Genomic DNA, 16,457 nt, shown 5'->3' on the forward strand with positions numbered 1-16,457 from the left:
CCGGGGTGAACCACACTAGCTTACAAGTGGACGTGGACGCCATATGCAAGGAATTTCCAGGGGTTTTCGACGGGAAATTGGGACAGTATACGGGCCCCCCCCATTGCGCTACAGCTTGACCCCGCAGTACGACCGGTCAGGCTCAAGGCCCGCCGGGTCCCGTTCGCCTTGAAACCCCGTATAGACGAGGAATTGGACCGACTCGTGGAGCAAGGAGTGCTGGAGCCGGTGCCTAATGCCCCCTGGGAAACTCCAATCGTCACACCCGTCAAGCCTAATGGTTCGGTCCGCATCTGCGCAGACTACAAATGTACCATAAACAAGGCCCTCACGGCCCACACATACCCAGTGCCAGTGGTCAGCCATGTCCTTGCCACCCTGGCTGGGTCGAAAATTTTTGGCAAGCTGGACTTGGCCCAAGCATATCAACAGCTGCCAGTAGATGAGGCCACAGCAGAGGCACAGACGATTGTGACGCACAGAGGAGCGTTCAGGGTAAAGTGGCTGCAATTCGGGGTCAGCGTGGCACCAGGCATATTCCAGAATCTAATGGACTCTCTCCTTAAAGGGATTCCTGGTGTCACCCCCTTCTTCGATGATGTGTTGATTGCCGGGCCCACACCAGAGGAGTTTGAGGACCGCCTCCGCACCGTTCTGCACCGTTTCCAGACGGCGGGTCTCAAGGTGAAGCGGGAAAAATGTCTACTAGGAGTGCCTCAGGTGGACTTTCTGGGATTTATGGTGGACGCAGAAGGGGTCCACCCGACTGGGGACAAGGTACGGGCTATTTGTGATGCCCCAGCACCAAAGAGCAAGACTGAACTTCAGGCCTTCTTGGGACTATTGAACTTTTACCATTCCTTCCTTCCCCACAAGGCGGCGGTAGCGGAGCCCCTACACAGACTCCTGGACAAGCGGGCCCCTTGGGTGTGGGGCCAGCGCCAGGAGGCCGCATTCCAGGCAGTCAAGGACTTGCTTGTCTCAAACTCTGTCTTGGCACACTTCGACGAGAGGCTGCCGGTGGTGCTAGCATGCGACGCCTCACCCTATGGCATTGGCGCTGTCCTGGGGCACCAACTCCCGGATGGAAGAGAGGTACCGGTGGCGTACTTTTCCCAGACACTCAACGCAACCGAGCGGAACTACTCGCAAATTGACAAGGAGGGTCTGGCAATCGTGAAGGGAGTAAAAAAATTCCATGATTTCTTGTACGTGGTGACTGACCACAAGCCGTTGCTTGGATTGTTTGCCCCTGAAAAGCAGACCCCCCAAGTGCTGTCTCCTCGCGTCCTCAGGTGGTCAATTTTCCTTGCCAGCTACCAGTATGCACTGATTCACCGACCGGGGAAGGCGATGGGCCATGCGGACGCCCTCAGCAGGCTACCACTACCGGAAACAGGCCCTGACCCAGCACCTGCACAAGAGGTTATGAGCCTGGAGCTGCTTCCCGACCGCCCCATTCAGGCACAAGAAGTTGCACACCATTCCAAGAAAGATAGGGTCATCTCCCGGGTCCTGGACTGGGTGTGGAGGGGATGGCCCAGCAGCAGCCCCGGGCCAGAATTCGCCGGCTACACAACCCGCAAACATGAACTGTTGGCCCACAAGGGGTGCCTGTTATGGGGAAGCAGAGTCGTTGTTCCCCAGCCCCTCCGCAAAAGGGTCCTCACAGCCCTACACGAGACACATCCAGGGGTAGTAAGAATGAAGGCCCTTGCCAGGAGTTATGTGTGGTGGCCGGGGATTGATGGAGAGATAGAGGCCTGGGTCAAACACTGCCAGGCCTGCCAAGAATCCCGCCCAGATCCCCCAAGGGCCCCAGTCCAGTCCTGGGAGTCCGCCCGAGCACCATGGTCACGCCTGCATGTGGATTTCGCTGGCCCCTTTCAGGGGAAAACATTCTTCATAGTGGTGGACTCCTACACCAAATGGCTGGAAGTCGCACTGGTACCGTCCACTTCCACGTCCGCAGCCATCCGTGTACTACGCAGGCTGTTTGCAACCCACGGGCTCCCTGACACTCTCGTCTCAGACAACGGGACTGCATTTACGTCAGGAGAATTCCAAACCTTCACAGCACAGAACGCCACCCGCCACATCCGTTCAGCGCCGTTCCACCCTGCCACCAATGGCCAAGCAGAACGCATGGTGCGGACCACCAAGGACACCCTTCGCCGCATGACGCAAGGGGACTGGGAGTACCGCCTTGCCACATTCCTTCTAGCACAGCACAGCACCCCAAGCTCAACGACTGGCCGGAGCCCCGCTGAACTACTAATGGGTCGGCGCCTTGCAATCAGATTGGACCGCCTTCACCCCGATAGAGCTCAGGATGAGGTAGTGGTGGGGGAAGACAGGAACCCCCGGACCTTCGAGGCCCAGGACCCAGTGTACGCAAAGAATTTTGGGGCAGGCCCAGCATGGGTACCCGCCACAGTCACCAGGGTCACTGGCCCAGTGTCGTACGAGGTGCTAACGGATGGGGGGCAATGCTGGCGCCGCCACTGCGACCAGATACGGCGACGATTCCCGGGAGAAACCCAGGAGGAGGACAGGTCAGAGGAGTCCCAAGGGAACAGCGGGGCAGTGAGGCCCATAGAGCAGGAGGGGCCAGCAGGAGAGGCAGAATCAGTAAATACAGAGAGGACCCGTGAGGCCGAAAGGACACCAGAACCAGAACCACGACTGAGCGAGCCGGTTGCAGCAGACCAAACAACCCCATCACAGCCAGCATCCTTGGAACACGAGCCAGAACCTGGAGCCCGGACCAGGGAACACCCCAGGCCGCAACGCACACGTAGGCCGCCGGCATACCTTGAGGACTATGAATGCGACCTCCCGGGCAGGACTGGAACTTAGAGGGGAGGGGTGTTATGTACTGAGAACAATAGGATCCAAATTGCAGCAGTCTGATTAGTCCTAGAACAATAGGATTCAGAATGCAGCAGTCTGATTGGTCCTAGAACAATGCAGCAGTATGATTGGTTGGCAGGAACCACCCAATCCTGCTCCAGATTGAAGTGAATCCACAACCTGATTGGCTTACAGTAGAATTCCGGAATTAGCCAATCATGTACAGCCCATTGTGTAAATAATGTATATAAAGCAGATACTGTGAGGGGACTTTCATTCATTCCTCCTCACCACTATGAGCTGAATAAAGAGCATGAAATCACTTTGCGACTCTGAGTATATTTCAAAATGTATATTATTGAGGTTCCATAGAAACAACCTCTAACTCTTATCCTGAAAAAAATATCCCTATCCCTTGTTTTCCTTTTGACACAAGTGGATGAAGTTAGCAGGCATACAGGCATCTCCTTAGTAGGCAAGACCTGCCAAATTATAGACAAATAGGTCCAGAGGGTTTTTTTTTTGTATTGGACACCTTCCAAAATTTAGACCTCCTTTAACAAAAGAACAATCTCACTTTCTTGTTTTTAGCAGAATTAGATCCAATTTGCAAGCAGAGTATCTCCTTATGAGGGGATGAATCCTGCCAAATTTCAGTAAAGTAGCACCTTTTCCACCTGGTATGGGAGGGTGAGGCCCTGACTGACTCCAGCTACAAAAGCTGAGGCTCCTGACCAGAATCCTGGGCTGGGGTATTATTTAGAGGTTATTGCTGGGAAAGGGTTGTTGTTGCGGTCAATTTTTTGTATCTTTATTTTGTATCTTATGATTTATGTGGAAATTGTTCAGTTGTGTTCTTTTTGGTGTTTTGTTTATTATAACTACAGTGGTGCCTCGCAAGACGAAATTAATCCGTTCCGCAAGTCTCTTTGTCTTGCGGTTTTTTCGTCTTGCGAAGCACGGCTATTAGCGGCTTAGCGGCTATTAGCGGCTATTAACGGCTGAGCGGCTATTAACGGCTTAGCGGCTTTAAGAAAAAGGAAACAAACTCGCAAGAACTCGCAAGACGTTTCGTCTTGCGAAGCAAGCCCATAGGGAAATTCGTCTTGTGGAACGACTCAAAAAATGGAAAACTCTTTCGTCTTGTGCGTTTTTCATCTTGCGAGGCATTCGTCTTGCGAGGTACCACTGTACTTTTGTGTTGTTGTTTTTTTAAAGTTACATAACTACAAACATATGTTGTAAGCTGTCTTAAGCAAGGTATTGATTTTGGAAAGGAGAGACACAAATGAAATTATTGATTGATTGATAAAGGCAGCCAATGTACATGTGCCAATAGTGGTTGCAGTTTCCAAAATGTATTCAAGCGTAGCCCCCACATACAGTGCACTGTACTGATCTAATCCAATGTGACTGAAGATACTCATGTTATGACAATTAAAAGGTAAAGGTAAAAGACCCCTGACAGTTAAGTCCAGTAGCAGACGACTCTAGGGTTGCGGGGCTCATCTCCTTTATGGAAGCTAATTATGGGATTATTAAGGAAGGCAGCTGATTTCAAGCACTTATTTTTAGAGTGTGTGTGTTTTGGTAACTAGTGGTGTTTGGTGAGGGGGATTATAGTGGGCAATGCGACTTTGAGAGGTTTAAGAGGAATCTTGAAGAAAAGGGTTTTTGTTTCTTTTAAGGCAAAGTGTGTTTCTTTAATAAGCCCGAGCTCCTCGCCTGCCCGTCACAGGGTAACGTCCTTCGTAATTGGACTGTATGCCCGGTGCCGCTCTGGAGCCACGCCTTTCCTCACACGGGGTTTCCAGGCCTCAGTTTCCAGGGTTTCTACTGTGCAGCGCACCTATCCTTGGCGGGCAAAGTAGCCACACCTCCGCAGAACCTTTCTCCTAATAACGAAAGGAGCGTCGCCTCATTGGTCTTCGTCCGAATCGGTGATGACCATCTGCGCCTTCAGAACTCTTTCCGCAACAGCTATTGACTAATGCGGACGTCAGTCCTACTAACCGGCTTTGCGCTCGCTGTGGCGCGATTGGCCTCTCTGAATGTCAACCGCCTCCCCTCCTTCCCTTACGGCCTATCGTTCTCCGAGCTGGGCATCGAGCCGGCTCCTAACTGGCTGCGGGCATGCCATAATGTTAGGTTGCGCGCCGGGTATATTTAGCCGGTGGCTGAGCACGCTGTTGCGTGAGGTGCTTCTCGTCCCCTTCGGCCTGCCTGCCCGCCTTGTACGGAGTGAAACCGCCTCCTCCTCCTCCGCGTCCAGCTCCGCCTCGCCCGCAGGTTGGTGCGGGAGGGGCGCAGAGGGGTCACGTCCTTCACGGGGGTCGAGGGGGCCGCGTACCCCTGTGGCGTCTCCGCCGCCGCCACCGTCGCCATAGACACGCGGGGTCCCGGCGGCTACAGCGGCGGCGCTCCTCCCCCTCCTGGTCCCGCACCGCTTTTCGCCCCGCGGCCTTCAGCCTCGGGGCGGGAGCGGGAGGCCGGTGGCGGGTGGGCAGGCGGTGGGGGTGTCCGCTGAGCCGAGGGGGCGCTCGGGGCTGGCGGGCGTTTGCCTGGCCGGCCTGGCGGTATATTGAGGAGGGGGAGAAAGGGGAGGTTGGGGCATAACGGGGAGCGGCCTCTGCGTGGCCCGGCCTGAGCCGTTAACAAGCCCTCTGGGTAGCAAAAGCGAGGCGAGAATGACCCGCCCGTGCGGGGAAGTGCGTGATCTAGAAGAAGTGGGCAGAGAGAGCGGCTGGGCGGCTGTTAACGGGTCGCTGCGCTGGCCTGCGAAAGGAACTCGGTGCTGGCTTAACGACGAGGGTCTCCTTTCTGACATGCGGAGGAGGCGGCGCCCAGCCTGGCGCGGTCCTCTCCCTCCCTACTCGATTGCTCGCCCCGCGCTATGAATAACTAACTAGGAAGGTTCCTGATCGTGCATGTAAAGCGGCCTACAAAAGGGAGGGGGGTGGGCAGGGGGAACGGGACCCTCTTGAAGCGCCGTTGCCGCCCTCCCCGCGCTTCTCTCGCGCCTCCAGAACCACCCACCCCACCAAACAAAAACCCGCGAGCTTTGTGAAAGAGCGGAAATGCACGAACGGTGCTCGTTCCACCGGTGTAGGGGGCGGAGGAGGAAAGCGACGGGAGGTGCGAGACGCCGCTCCGTTCCCTTGCCCGCGGGAGTAGCTGCGTAGGAACCGGAGCATAATGGTGCTCCTTTGCAGTGGGGCAGACGCTTGTGAAAAGGGGCCGCGGAAGTGAGCTGTGCTTCATTGTGCAAGGCTAGGCAGACGGAGCTGCAAGCTTTTGTCCCTTGCCGCACGCAGCCTGCTTTTCCCTAGCGCGCAGGCAAAAAAGCTAGGCTGGAATATAGAGAGCTAAGTAGCTTTGTTTTAAAGTGGCGTAGCCTTTCACTTGAGAGATGAGATCGGTAGTGTTTTAAACAACCCTGTGCTGTGGACGCCTAAAAGCCAAAAAAACAAAGCCCTCCCAACAAGTTTTTGCCTGTAAAAAATAAAGTAATAAAGGCAGAAAGGTAAGGACACTTGCTCAAGGTCAGTCTTGGCGTGTTCATAGAAACTAGATTAAGCATGCCTGGAGCTTCTAGTAATTTCCAGGATCTTACTAAAAACTATTAGTTTTTCTATTGAAATAGCTTTAATGGGAATCGTTCACGGGCATGTTTTTCTGATAATTGAAATCTGGTTGTGCCAGGTGGCTGCATCATAATCTATTGCGGAGTATTTGTAGCAAGTAGCCATGTTTCCAGTTTGTGCTATTTTTGTCTGCCTCTCCCATGGACACAGTGCTAGGTTTAGGAAACGCAGGCAGACTACTAAGCTATAGAAAAACGCCCATTTATTAAGAGCTACTGTTTTGGGGGCACTTGCAGGGCTCTGGTCAGTCATTAAGTAAAAGATAATTCCGCTGCTAAGGTGTTCTGTATGGTTAAGTGGAAAAATACCATCATGTGTTCCCATAAGGTTTCACAAAGATGCCAACCATTTCAAATTTGCTAAATGCATAAATGAGACTTAAATGAATTTATCAATTGCTTGGCATCAAATCTTTTTTGCACTTCTGTTTGTAGCAGCCAAAACAGCAATGGTAAAGTTTGCATTGTGCTGTCCAGACATGCTCTTCTGTGTACTTAACTGGAAGTGCTGCTTGAACTATTATATCTAAAAATAGCAGACCCTGGTGGTAGAATCCATTTTAGACTAAAATTTTCACCTGGTGTAGTGAACTTTTTGTATTTGAATAAAACAATCTCAGGAGTTTTAGACTGTATATGTATAATCAATAGGGTCTTGGGTAATGAAATGTTGGATTTAACAGATTCCTTTTTTGGTTGTTCATACGCTAATAATTTAAAGGAGTTAATAATAGGTATTCCCTACAGGTCATTTTTAAAGACAAACTACATGAAACAAACTTCTGCTTTCTTTTATATGGAGAGGACTTACATATTTCAGATATGCTACTGGCTTATTGACTTTTAAGCTAAGGATACCTTAACAAAGACAAACTAAGAAAATAAGGTAGTTGGATAAATTTCCTTACAATGTACTTCTGCTCACTCACCTAGACTTAAAAGTCTAGGAATAAAACAAGCATGAAGACAAGAGAAATTCCTTGATGGGTCATTTTGTGGTGGATTAATGCTCTCTAAATTTACCCACTCATAGTCCGCTGCTTGAAAGTTGCAGTAGAATTTTAGAGTTGTGATGCTCTAAACTAGGGGGTGAGAAACCTGACGTACTCCAGATATTGCTAAACCAGAACTTAAACCATTCCAGACCAAGATACTGGTTTTGGCAAATAAAGATCTGAATAGCTTAGGCTCAGGTTACCTGAAGAAGCTACTTTCCCCAAACTGTATGGGCTTTCAGATCAGAGGAGGCCTTTTTGGCAATGCAGCTCCATTATAGAGCGTCCTTTCCCTTGAGGTTTGGATAGGAACCACTGGAGTGAACTTTTATTTTCTTCCAGGTCATCCAAGTTACGTATAACTACATTCCACTATCCCATTTCAGATCCTTGTATTGTTGAATTGTACTGGAAAATTTTAACTGTGTGTTATTGGCCTATTGCTTTTAAATTATAACTTGCCCTGAGATCTTCTATATAAAGTAAATAAAATTGTGATCCTACCCTCTACACTGCAGAACTCTGAGCGTTGGTAATACTTAACTGGAACTGATGGAGATTGGAGTTCCATCAGCATTTGAAGGGCATAAGGTTTCCTATCCCTTCACTAAACTGACATTGGCTTTTTAAGATTGGGAAAAATGTAGGGTTGTAGAGATCAATAGCTAATCCATAGATAGCCAGGAAAAGCAGCTACAAAATTACAGTAGGTTTGAAAATTATACCCCTGTTCAAACTAAAAATCAACACGTACATTTATTTATACATGTTTTGACTATACATACATAAATTTATTAGTGCTTGATCTCAATATGCAGTGAATTCCAAAGTGCAGGGAGTGTCACATTAAGTGACCAAGTTCTTACAAATGTGGAATGGGCATTATGTGACACCTGTAGTAGTGTCAATTCTGCTGACTGAAGAGGTTGGGTGGCACATGGGATAAGGTGATCTTGTAGGTAAACTGGTCCCAAGTTGTTGAGGGCTTTATGTACCAATAGTAGCACCTTGAACTTTGCCCAGTAGCAAATTGGCAACCAGTGCAGATTTCTGAGCATAGGTGTTATATGCTGACAAGGCGTCACTCAGTAGTCATGGTGCAGCATTCTGTACTAACAGCAGCTTCTAGATCAAGCACAAGGGAAGCCCCACATATAGAGCGCATTGCAGTAATCCAGTCTTGAAGCAACCAACACATGAACTACTGTGGCAAGACTTTCCTGGTCCAGGAATGGCTGTACCTGTCAAACCAGCCGTGGTTGGTAAAAGGCACTTCTAGCCACTGAGGCTACCTAAGCCTCCAGAGATAGAGCTGGATCCAGAAGCACCCCCAAACGGCAAACCTGATGTTGAAGAAATAATTGTGAAATATGAGTTTGAAAAAGCTTTTACATAAAACTGTTTAGGATTAACTACATTTTTACCTCTCCCCACACTCCAAACAGTTTGCATGTGACAGTTACTCAAATTCATAGTTCTGAATTCAGTTTCATTTCTGAAATGTTATTCTGTGTTTTAAACGTGATATCACCCATCTTCAGTGGTGTTTAAGTCAAAACCACACTTAAGTACAGACTGGGCAGTCTAAACACTTTACTGGATCTTATGCACTCTATAAAACAAGTCTTGAGTGAAATCCAGAAGGTGCAAATCAGCTTAGCAGTTGCATTTCACTTCTGACTATTTGCAAACCACTATGATTTACATTTTGGGACGCGGGTGGCGCTCAGTGCCTAGGACTTGCTGATCGTAAGGTGGGCGGTTCGAATCCCCGCAGTGGGGTGAGCTCCCGTCGTTCGGTCCCAGCTCCTGCCTACCTAGCAATTCAAAAGCACCCCAAGTGCAAGTAGAGACTGCTTTATAGTGGGAAGGTAAACAGCGTTTCCGTGTGCTGCGCTGGTGCTGGCTCGCCAGATGCAGCTTCGTCACGCTGGCCACATGACCCGGAAGTGTCTTCAGACAGCGCCGGCTCCCGGCCTCTTGAGCATGATGAGCACGCAACCCTAGAGTTGGTCACGACTGGCCCTGACGGGCAGGGGTACCTTTACCTTTATGATTTACATTTAGGTAAAATAAGGAATTTTAAGGATTGAATGTTTTCAGCACCTTAAATGTTAACACTGCCTAAGAAAAGTTACGTTTAATGTTTAAAGTATTTCTTACACGTTACATCAACATCTTTACAACCTTGCAAGCCCTGGGGGCGGGGGGTTGAACCTGTGGTCCTCCAGGTGTTTGTGAACTATGACTTCCATCATCCCCAGCCAGAAAATTATTGGGGATGGTGAGAGTTGCAGTCTAACATCTGTAGAGCCGCATATCTATCACATCTACTCAGTGTTAGAAACAGAGATGAAAGCTAGGAGCTAAATGGCGCCTTAAACCTAGGTAATAGGTGTGTGTAGGTGCGTTTTTTTAATATCAAGAATACAAAGCTAAAAATGAACTTCAGCTAAAATATGTTCATTTTTCACATGGTTTAGATCTCCCCTGCCCACTCCCCTAATATTCTTAAGAGGGTCTCCTCCAGTCTTCAGAGAGTAGCTGGAAGTGGGGAGGCAGAAAAAGCTCCACCTTTCCTTCCACTATGCAGTTTTAATCTGAAATCATAGGCACAAAAGTGCGCTCAGAAACTGCTTCTGCTAATGAAATTCCCTGTCTCAAATGCACCTAGAACAATAGGAGTTTTGAACACTGCACCTGCTGTGGCATCAATATTGGTATGCCAGAATAATAAAACACTCGTATTTGCACATGGACTTTGACAAATGGCTTTCTTTGATGTGAGCCCATTTCTAGACTTAAAGGTGAGTATGCGATGAAAGCATGCTGGTAGTAGCTCGGTCTTGATACCCAACAGGAAGTTCAAGATTCTCTGCACAACAGTGATGTGGGTTTGCTGGAAAGTTTTCTGATGCCTAGGGCAGAGGTTTTCAAACTTTTTGAGTCCACGGCTCCCTTAACCAACTACATTCTTTCTGCGACACTCCCGTGGGGCTCAGAAGTCCAGTTATGTCACCTCTTGCCTGCAGAGCTGGCAGCCTCTCACCCTTTTTCGAACACCCTCCTTGGTGGAGTGTTCCCTCAGTCCTCTCCCTTCTCCTTGGGAGTCCTCCAGACAGCTGCTGCTGCTGCTGCTGTCCCTGGTTTCTGAACTGCCCCCCCAGGTGCTTCCCAGAGGCACCATTCGCCTGCAGAGCTTATAGCCAGGGCTGTTGCAATAAACAGCTGTGCAAGCCTTTGTGAGGCAGACACACAAGAGGGCATCATAGGAACGAGGGAAGGCAAGAGGGACAGAGGCCAGTGTTGTCCGTGGCACCTCTGACCATCATTCAAGGCACCCCAGGGTACCACAGCACACTGTTTGAAAACCACTGGCCTAGGGCTAGAACACTTCCCATAGAAAAATAAATTAATGAAAAGTGTTCTACCTTACATCAGTGCTGCCCATTGTTGAGAATTACTGTACCTGGGATGGATAGAAGATGTAGGACAAATCCCTCTGTTAGTTTTCTAGTACTTGTGAATAAATAGGGTATGTATGTATTTTTTTATTCTGCTAATCTGTGTGAAAGATGGGAAGCAGTAAGACACATTGTTGTTGGCATCCATCTGTCTTGAGAGACAATAGAGTGCACCATCTGAAAAACTCCAGTGTAGAAGTCTTGGCAGCGTATCTCAGCTGTCCAGATGACAACGCCACCTCTGCCACTCCCAGCCTTGCTGATGTAGTTCAAAGGAAAGCAAAACAGTACATGTGGCACTAGCTTGGCTGCAGGAATTGCCAGAATGAGGTGAGCAAAGTGCCATCCTACTGCCTTGGGGACTCTGGATTTGTGTAGGGTTTAGTCCTTAGCCTTTCCTTCTCCTGGAGATGTCCCACAAGGTAGTGTAAAAGGATTTTTCCTTGGCAGTTTACTCCTGAAGCCTTTCTCATGAATGAGTATAGCCACAAGGCAGCAGAGTTTGAGGTCAGAGTTTAAGGTCTCCTAGATGGCCAACTTTCCAGGTTAACAAGCCCCATCTGTCTTCTGATTTTCTTCAGACATGAAGGGAACAACTGATGTCCAGTTAGCTTTCTAATGATCTCTGCCCAGTAAACCATGGTTTATTTGAGTGAGAGCCTTGTGCTTCTGTTCTGCCCTCCTTTCTCTTGTGTGTCGCAGCTGACAATGTCTGGGGTTTGTTAAACCATAGTCTTCCATTATATCTGAACTGGGAAACTGGCTTAAACTGTTTTCAAACCATAATCTTATCCTGGTTTGATATCTGAGTTTGTAGCCTGAGATTAAGCTACAGTTTCCTAGTTTGCATTCAGTAAAAAGGTAAAGGACCCCTGACAATTAAGTCCAGTCGCGGACGACTGGGGTTGCGATGCTCATTTCGCTTTACTGGCCGAGGGAGCCGACATTTGTCTGCAGACAGTTTTTCTGGGTCATGTGGCCAGCATGACTAAGTCGCTTCTGGTGAAAGCAGAGCAGCGCACAGAAACACTGTTTACCTTCCTGCTGGAGCGGTACCTATTTATCTATTTGCACTTTGATGTGCTTTTGAACTGCTAGGTTGGCAGGAGCTGGGACCAAGCAATGGGAGCTCACCCTGTCGTGGGGATTCGAACCTCAGACCTTCCGATTGGCAAGCCCACAGTGCTACCCGTCCAATTTTATGCAATAGGATGCTGCTATTTCAGCATGTAGGAGAAGAGAGGATGAAGTTTGTGGTGTAGAATTGCTTCTCAAATATGATAAAATAGTTTGATAGGATTTTGCTTAAACTGGTCCTGATACAGTACTTTTAGTTTCACTGTGTGTACTAAGCACATGTACACTTGTGGGAGGGCTTGGGTCAGTCCTACAGAAACAATAGTTGAACCAAAGTACTGTACATGAAATCATACCAGCTGAGCATATGGACATGAGCCTCCTCTTCCCATATATGTTTTCTTTTCAGCGGTACATGTAAAGTTTTCTGGAGGTAAAATTTTGGTTTAACTTGTGCAGGTTATCCTTGAAATAAGGTGGCTGCTTAGTGGAAAACTGGCTACAAAAGCAGCAGCTTTGGGGTGATGAATTTCCCTTTGTTCAATCCTTGGGACTTGCTTGGCTTGTCCCCCTCCCCCAAAAAGACAGCGCCTAGAATTCTATGTGAAAACATTTTCTTTATTACGTAAATATGTGTGCTTTATGACTACATATTTCTGGTCATCAAGGTCTAAGCCAGCAAAAGAATCCAGTTGTATTGCTTCCTTTCTTGTTTTTATTAGGTAGCAATTGTTTAAGTTAATCCTGGTTTTTACTTTGAGTGCAATACTGATATGAGCAGCTGAAGATGCTTACAGCCACTGAAAATCCAGAAATCCACAGTTCAACCAGAGCAAATGATACGTTCTTGTTCTTTATGTGCTTATATAATGGCAGCTAAACTCATTCAAAAGCCTGCCAGAAGATTAGTCATACAAAGATCAGCACAGATACACTACTTAGTCTTAGCAGGTCTGAATGTGAACTTGGCTCCATACATGCAGAGCCACTGCTGCAAGTGCTCTGCTTCTAGCTGCAGGAAATCATACCTCAGGTAATGAAGGGGACATAAAACAGGGCTTTATTTTCTGAATGCAACTAGTCCAAGTTGGTGTTCAGTGACTTGAAGGGTTCTTAACACAGAAACTAATACTTTTAATTGAACTCAGAAACAGTAGTATCTGATGAAATTGCTGTAACACAGGTTGAATGTGTCTTAGTCAGTAGAAGGCACACAGTAGCATTTTGCATTGGCCGATAGGTTTGCTTAGATAGATCTGACTCATGGTTGGGGTAGTCAAAGTGAGATCTGATTTAAATGTCTGAAGTATGCCAACTCATGGTTTGTTCTCAGATAACAAACCATTATGTGATGCCATGGTTTGTTGGTTTATAAACTGACTAGTTTGAACTATGATTTGGCCTTATGAGCTAATCCAACTCTATTAGTTTAACCATGGTTTTAAATTGTGGTTTGGTTAGCCACAGCAAATGCAAAGCTACAGAGGCATGAGTAGAGTTCTTAGAGGGAAAGGATATGCTTTGAGTGTGCTTTAAAGGTATAGTATGTACAAAGCTGAAGATGGGCCAAAGATCCAACTCAGAATAAGGCTTTCTTAGTTCTCTGAAATGAAAAGCTATATATAAATTACCTAACTAATGGTCAGTACTTTCTTTAAAGAAGGAGAAACCTTCCATTTCTCCAGGAAGACATTCAGTGTCTTGGCTAGAAGACCATTGTTCGTTGATGCTGACCTTCACCAACTGCTGTTCAAGAGCCAAAGTACATGTGGTGGTTTTCATAATGGCAAACTGTCAGCATTCACAGGAGATATATTCAAAATTGATCCAAGCAACTCATACTTCTTTAGACTAGCCTGGCATTGTCACATCTGTAGCTCCAACAAATTGAGCAAAAATGGAACTTCTGAGTAGATGTGTAAACTTTGTGGTACCTGTAATCAACACCTCAAAGATTTTCTTTGCTTTTGAATTATTTAATGTCGGGACCCCCATGCTAAAGCTTAAAAATAGCAGGAATCAGTCAATTGATGTCTTAATATTTATTTTCTTTACAAATAACAATATAGTTTTTTTTTTTAAAAAAACCCCAACGACATTAATCTTAGAACCCAGGAAAGCAAATTCAGTGGCCCAGTTGGCACACTACAGTAAATCATTGTTAAAAGTTAAATGCGAGAATGTGCAGAATACTAGTTACAAGGCATGAGCACTGGTTGACATATAATGCCAAGTCAGCTTCTCTCTTGCTTTCTCTCCAGGGTCCTGTGGGTGGAATTGGAAGAGGAGCGCCACAGTGCTGCAAACCAGCATGCTGCTTGCTTTATCCCAATGTTTCATTTATTGTTTAAAACAGGCATAGGCAAACTCGGCCCTTCAGATGTTTTGGGACTACAACTCCCATCATCCATGACCACTGGTCCTGTTAGCTAGGGATGATGGGAGTTGCAGTTCCAAAACATCTGGAGGGCCGAGTTTGCCTATGCCTAGTTTAAAGTGACATGAACCAGGCCTTTCTCACATGATATAAAATTATTCAAAAGAAAACAAGCTCCTAATAATTTATGTTCTTGTATGCTGCCTCACTTCTGTGAATGCACAGTTGAAATGTTTTCTGTCAGTAGGAAGGTGCGACTCAGTATAAATGTTGGGAGGGAATTTTTGTTGTCAGTTTGGCTAGGAGCCAGATAAAAGTATTGGGTCGCAATGTTTCTTGCTTGGAGCAATATACAATAGCCATCAATGCACTCTGGAATGGTGTTTCTCATGGCATTAAATTTGTGTAAGGTAATTGTATGACATCACACACTCTAGGGATGGCAATTCTAACAGTTCTGCTACCCAACCATCAATATTAAATATAACCTTGGATTTCTAAGTCATTGAGATTAGTTTCTTAGCAACTAAGATCACACATTGAATTTAAGCCACATGCATCTTACTTAAGTGCACTCAGATAAAGGGTGTTGGTTCTACTACTGGACGTACATGTTTTTCGTTAAAGTTTGTGGTTTATAGCACTTTAATTCTTGAAGGCTTTTTGTGGACTTGGAGTTGGAAAATAAAGATACATTATCAGATGAACAAAGAAAACTATACTTAAAGTGAGGTAATTACTATTTTTTAGATCCCCCCCCCAAGTCAAATACCATTTATGTGTGTTAGATTGCCCTCTTATTTATTAATACCTCCTACCAAGAATATGTAGGAGGTTAAGCTATTGGACTTAAGAGCCCCCCCCCCAGTCCTCTGGGAGTATAGGATCCCCCAATTCTGTTTGTGCAAAGCATATGGAACCCAGCTCCTCTCTTAAATGACAATGTTTTTACTCTGGAGAAAATAGACAATATTTCCAATGAATTAAAATCAGTTCTGGTGTTTGAGATGGTGTAAGCCTCAGGCACAAACACAGAGATTAGGAGTGCCATCCCTGTACATGTCTACTCAACTACATTGACCTAAAGGGGGCTAATTCTTGGGTGAGTATTCAACTGCAGCCTGAGATTAGTCCTACATATACTACTTACAAGGGAGTAAGCCTCATCCAGCACAGTGGGCCTTCATTTTGAGTAAACATGCAGAGAATCGGGCAGTAAGAAATGTTTAATGTGGTTATAGCATCATTATTTGATATTAAGCAATTTAGTTTGTAAGTCTTTGAAATATAATAGGTCTTGAGTATGCAGTAATTGCTAGACTGTGAAATGTTCTCTCAATCAGGCTCGTCATAAAAAAGGGTGACCTTCCGTTCTGAGTATCTGTTGGAGCCAGGTTAGTGAGTTACAGAGCACGTAAAGATTGAATTTCTGTACATCAGCCAGTGTCCTTCATTTAGCCCAAGGTGCAACAGTGGTAAAAGGGAGGCAGAACTGAAACAGTTTGTTCCAACTTCCAAAAGTAGGTCCAAATCAAGAGATCTCCAGAATTATTCATATTGGCTGGGGTTGCTCATAGTGTCTGTCTTAATATTGGGAGATTGGAAAAGCAGAATGAATGAGAAGTAGCTGAATATGGAAAGTCATATCTCTCTTGCTTTGTAGACAAGTATATGTTACACAAATTTTAGACAAATTGTAGTTGGTTGAATGCAAGAGATGATGACCAGTTGTGCCATGTGAGTTCCTAAGTGTAAAGTGGTACTTGTGCTGCCAGAAACAGCATGGGCACTTAATCTCTGTGTGTGCCTGAGAGGAGGTCTTCTGTAATTGTGGTTAGGAAAGGTAGCTGTAGTAGGACATGTGGTAGCATTGGGCAATATGCTGATATATCCAAAACCAGTTTGAAGTCCATATGATACCAGTTTCATAATATTTGACCTGGCATATCGCGAATTATGATGTGTGTTAGGGCTGAACAATGTATTGCTTTCAGCATTGTGAAATATCACCATCCTTATTGTAATATACTGATATATCACGATGTCTG

At 46.4% G+C, this 16,457-nt stretch overlaps 1 protein-coding gene across 2 annotated transcripts in view; it reads left to right on the forward strand.

Moving 5' to 3' along the window:
• Positions 1–4,961: 4,961 nt before the first annotated feature.
• The window catches only part of G3BP1 (G3BP stress granule assembly factor 1), a 29,479-nt gene continuing 17,983 nt past the window's right edge, over positions 4,962–16,457 (forward strand). For both annotated transcript variants that reach the window (XM_082211800.1, XM_082211801.1), the window contains exon 1: positions 4,962–5,142. The gene's annotated coding sequence lies outside the window, so the exon portion shown is untranslated. The remainder of the gene's footprint in view (positions 5,143–16,457) is intronic.

This window comes from Podarcis vaucheri (genome assembly GCF_965113315.1).
Source record: "Podarcis vaucheri genome assembly, chromosome: 2".
In the NCBI taxonomy this organism is placed as follows: Eukaryota; Metazoa; Chordata; class Lepidosauria; order Squamata; family Lacertidae; genus Podarcis; species Podarcis vaucheri.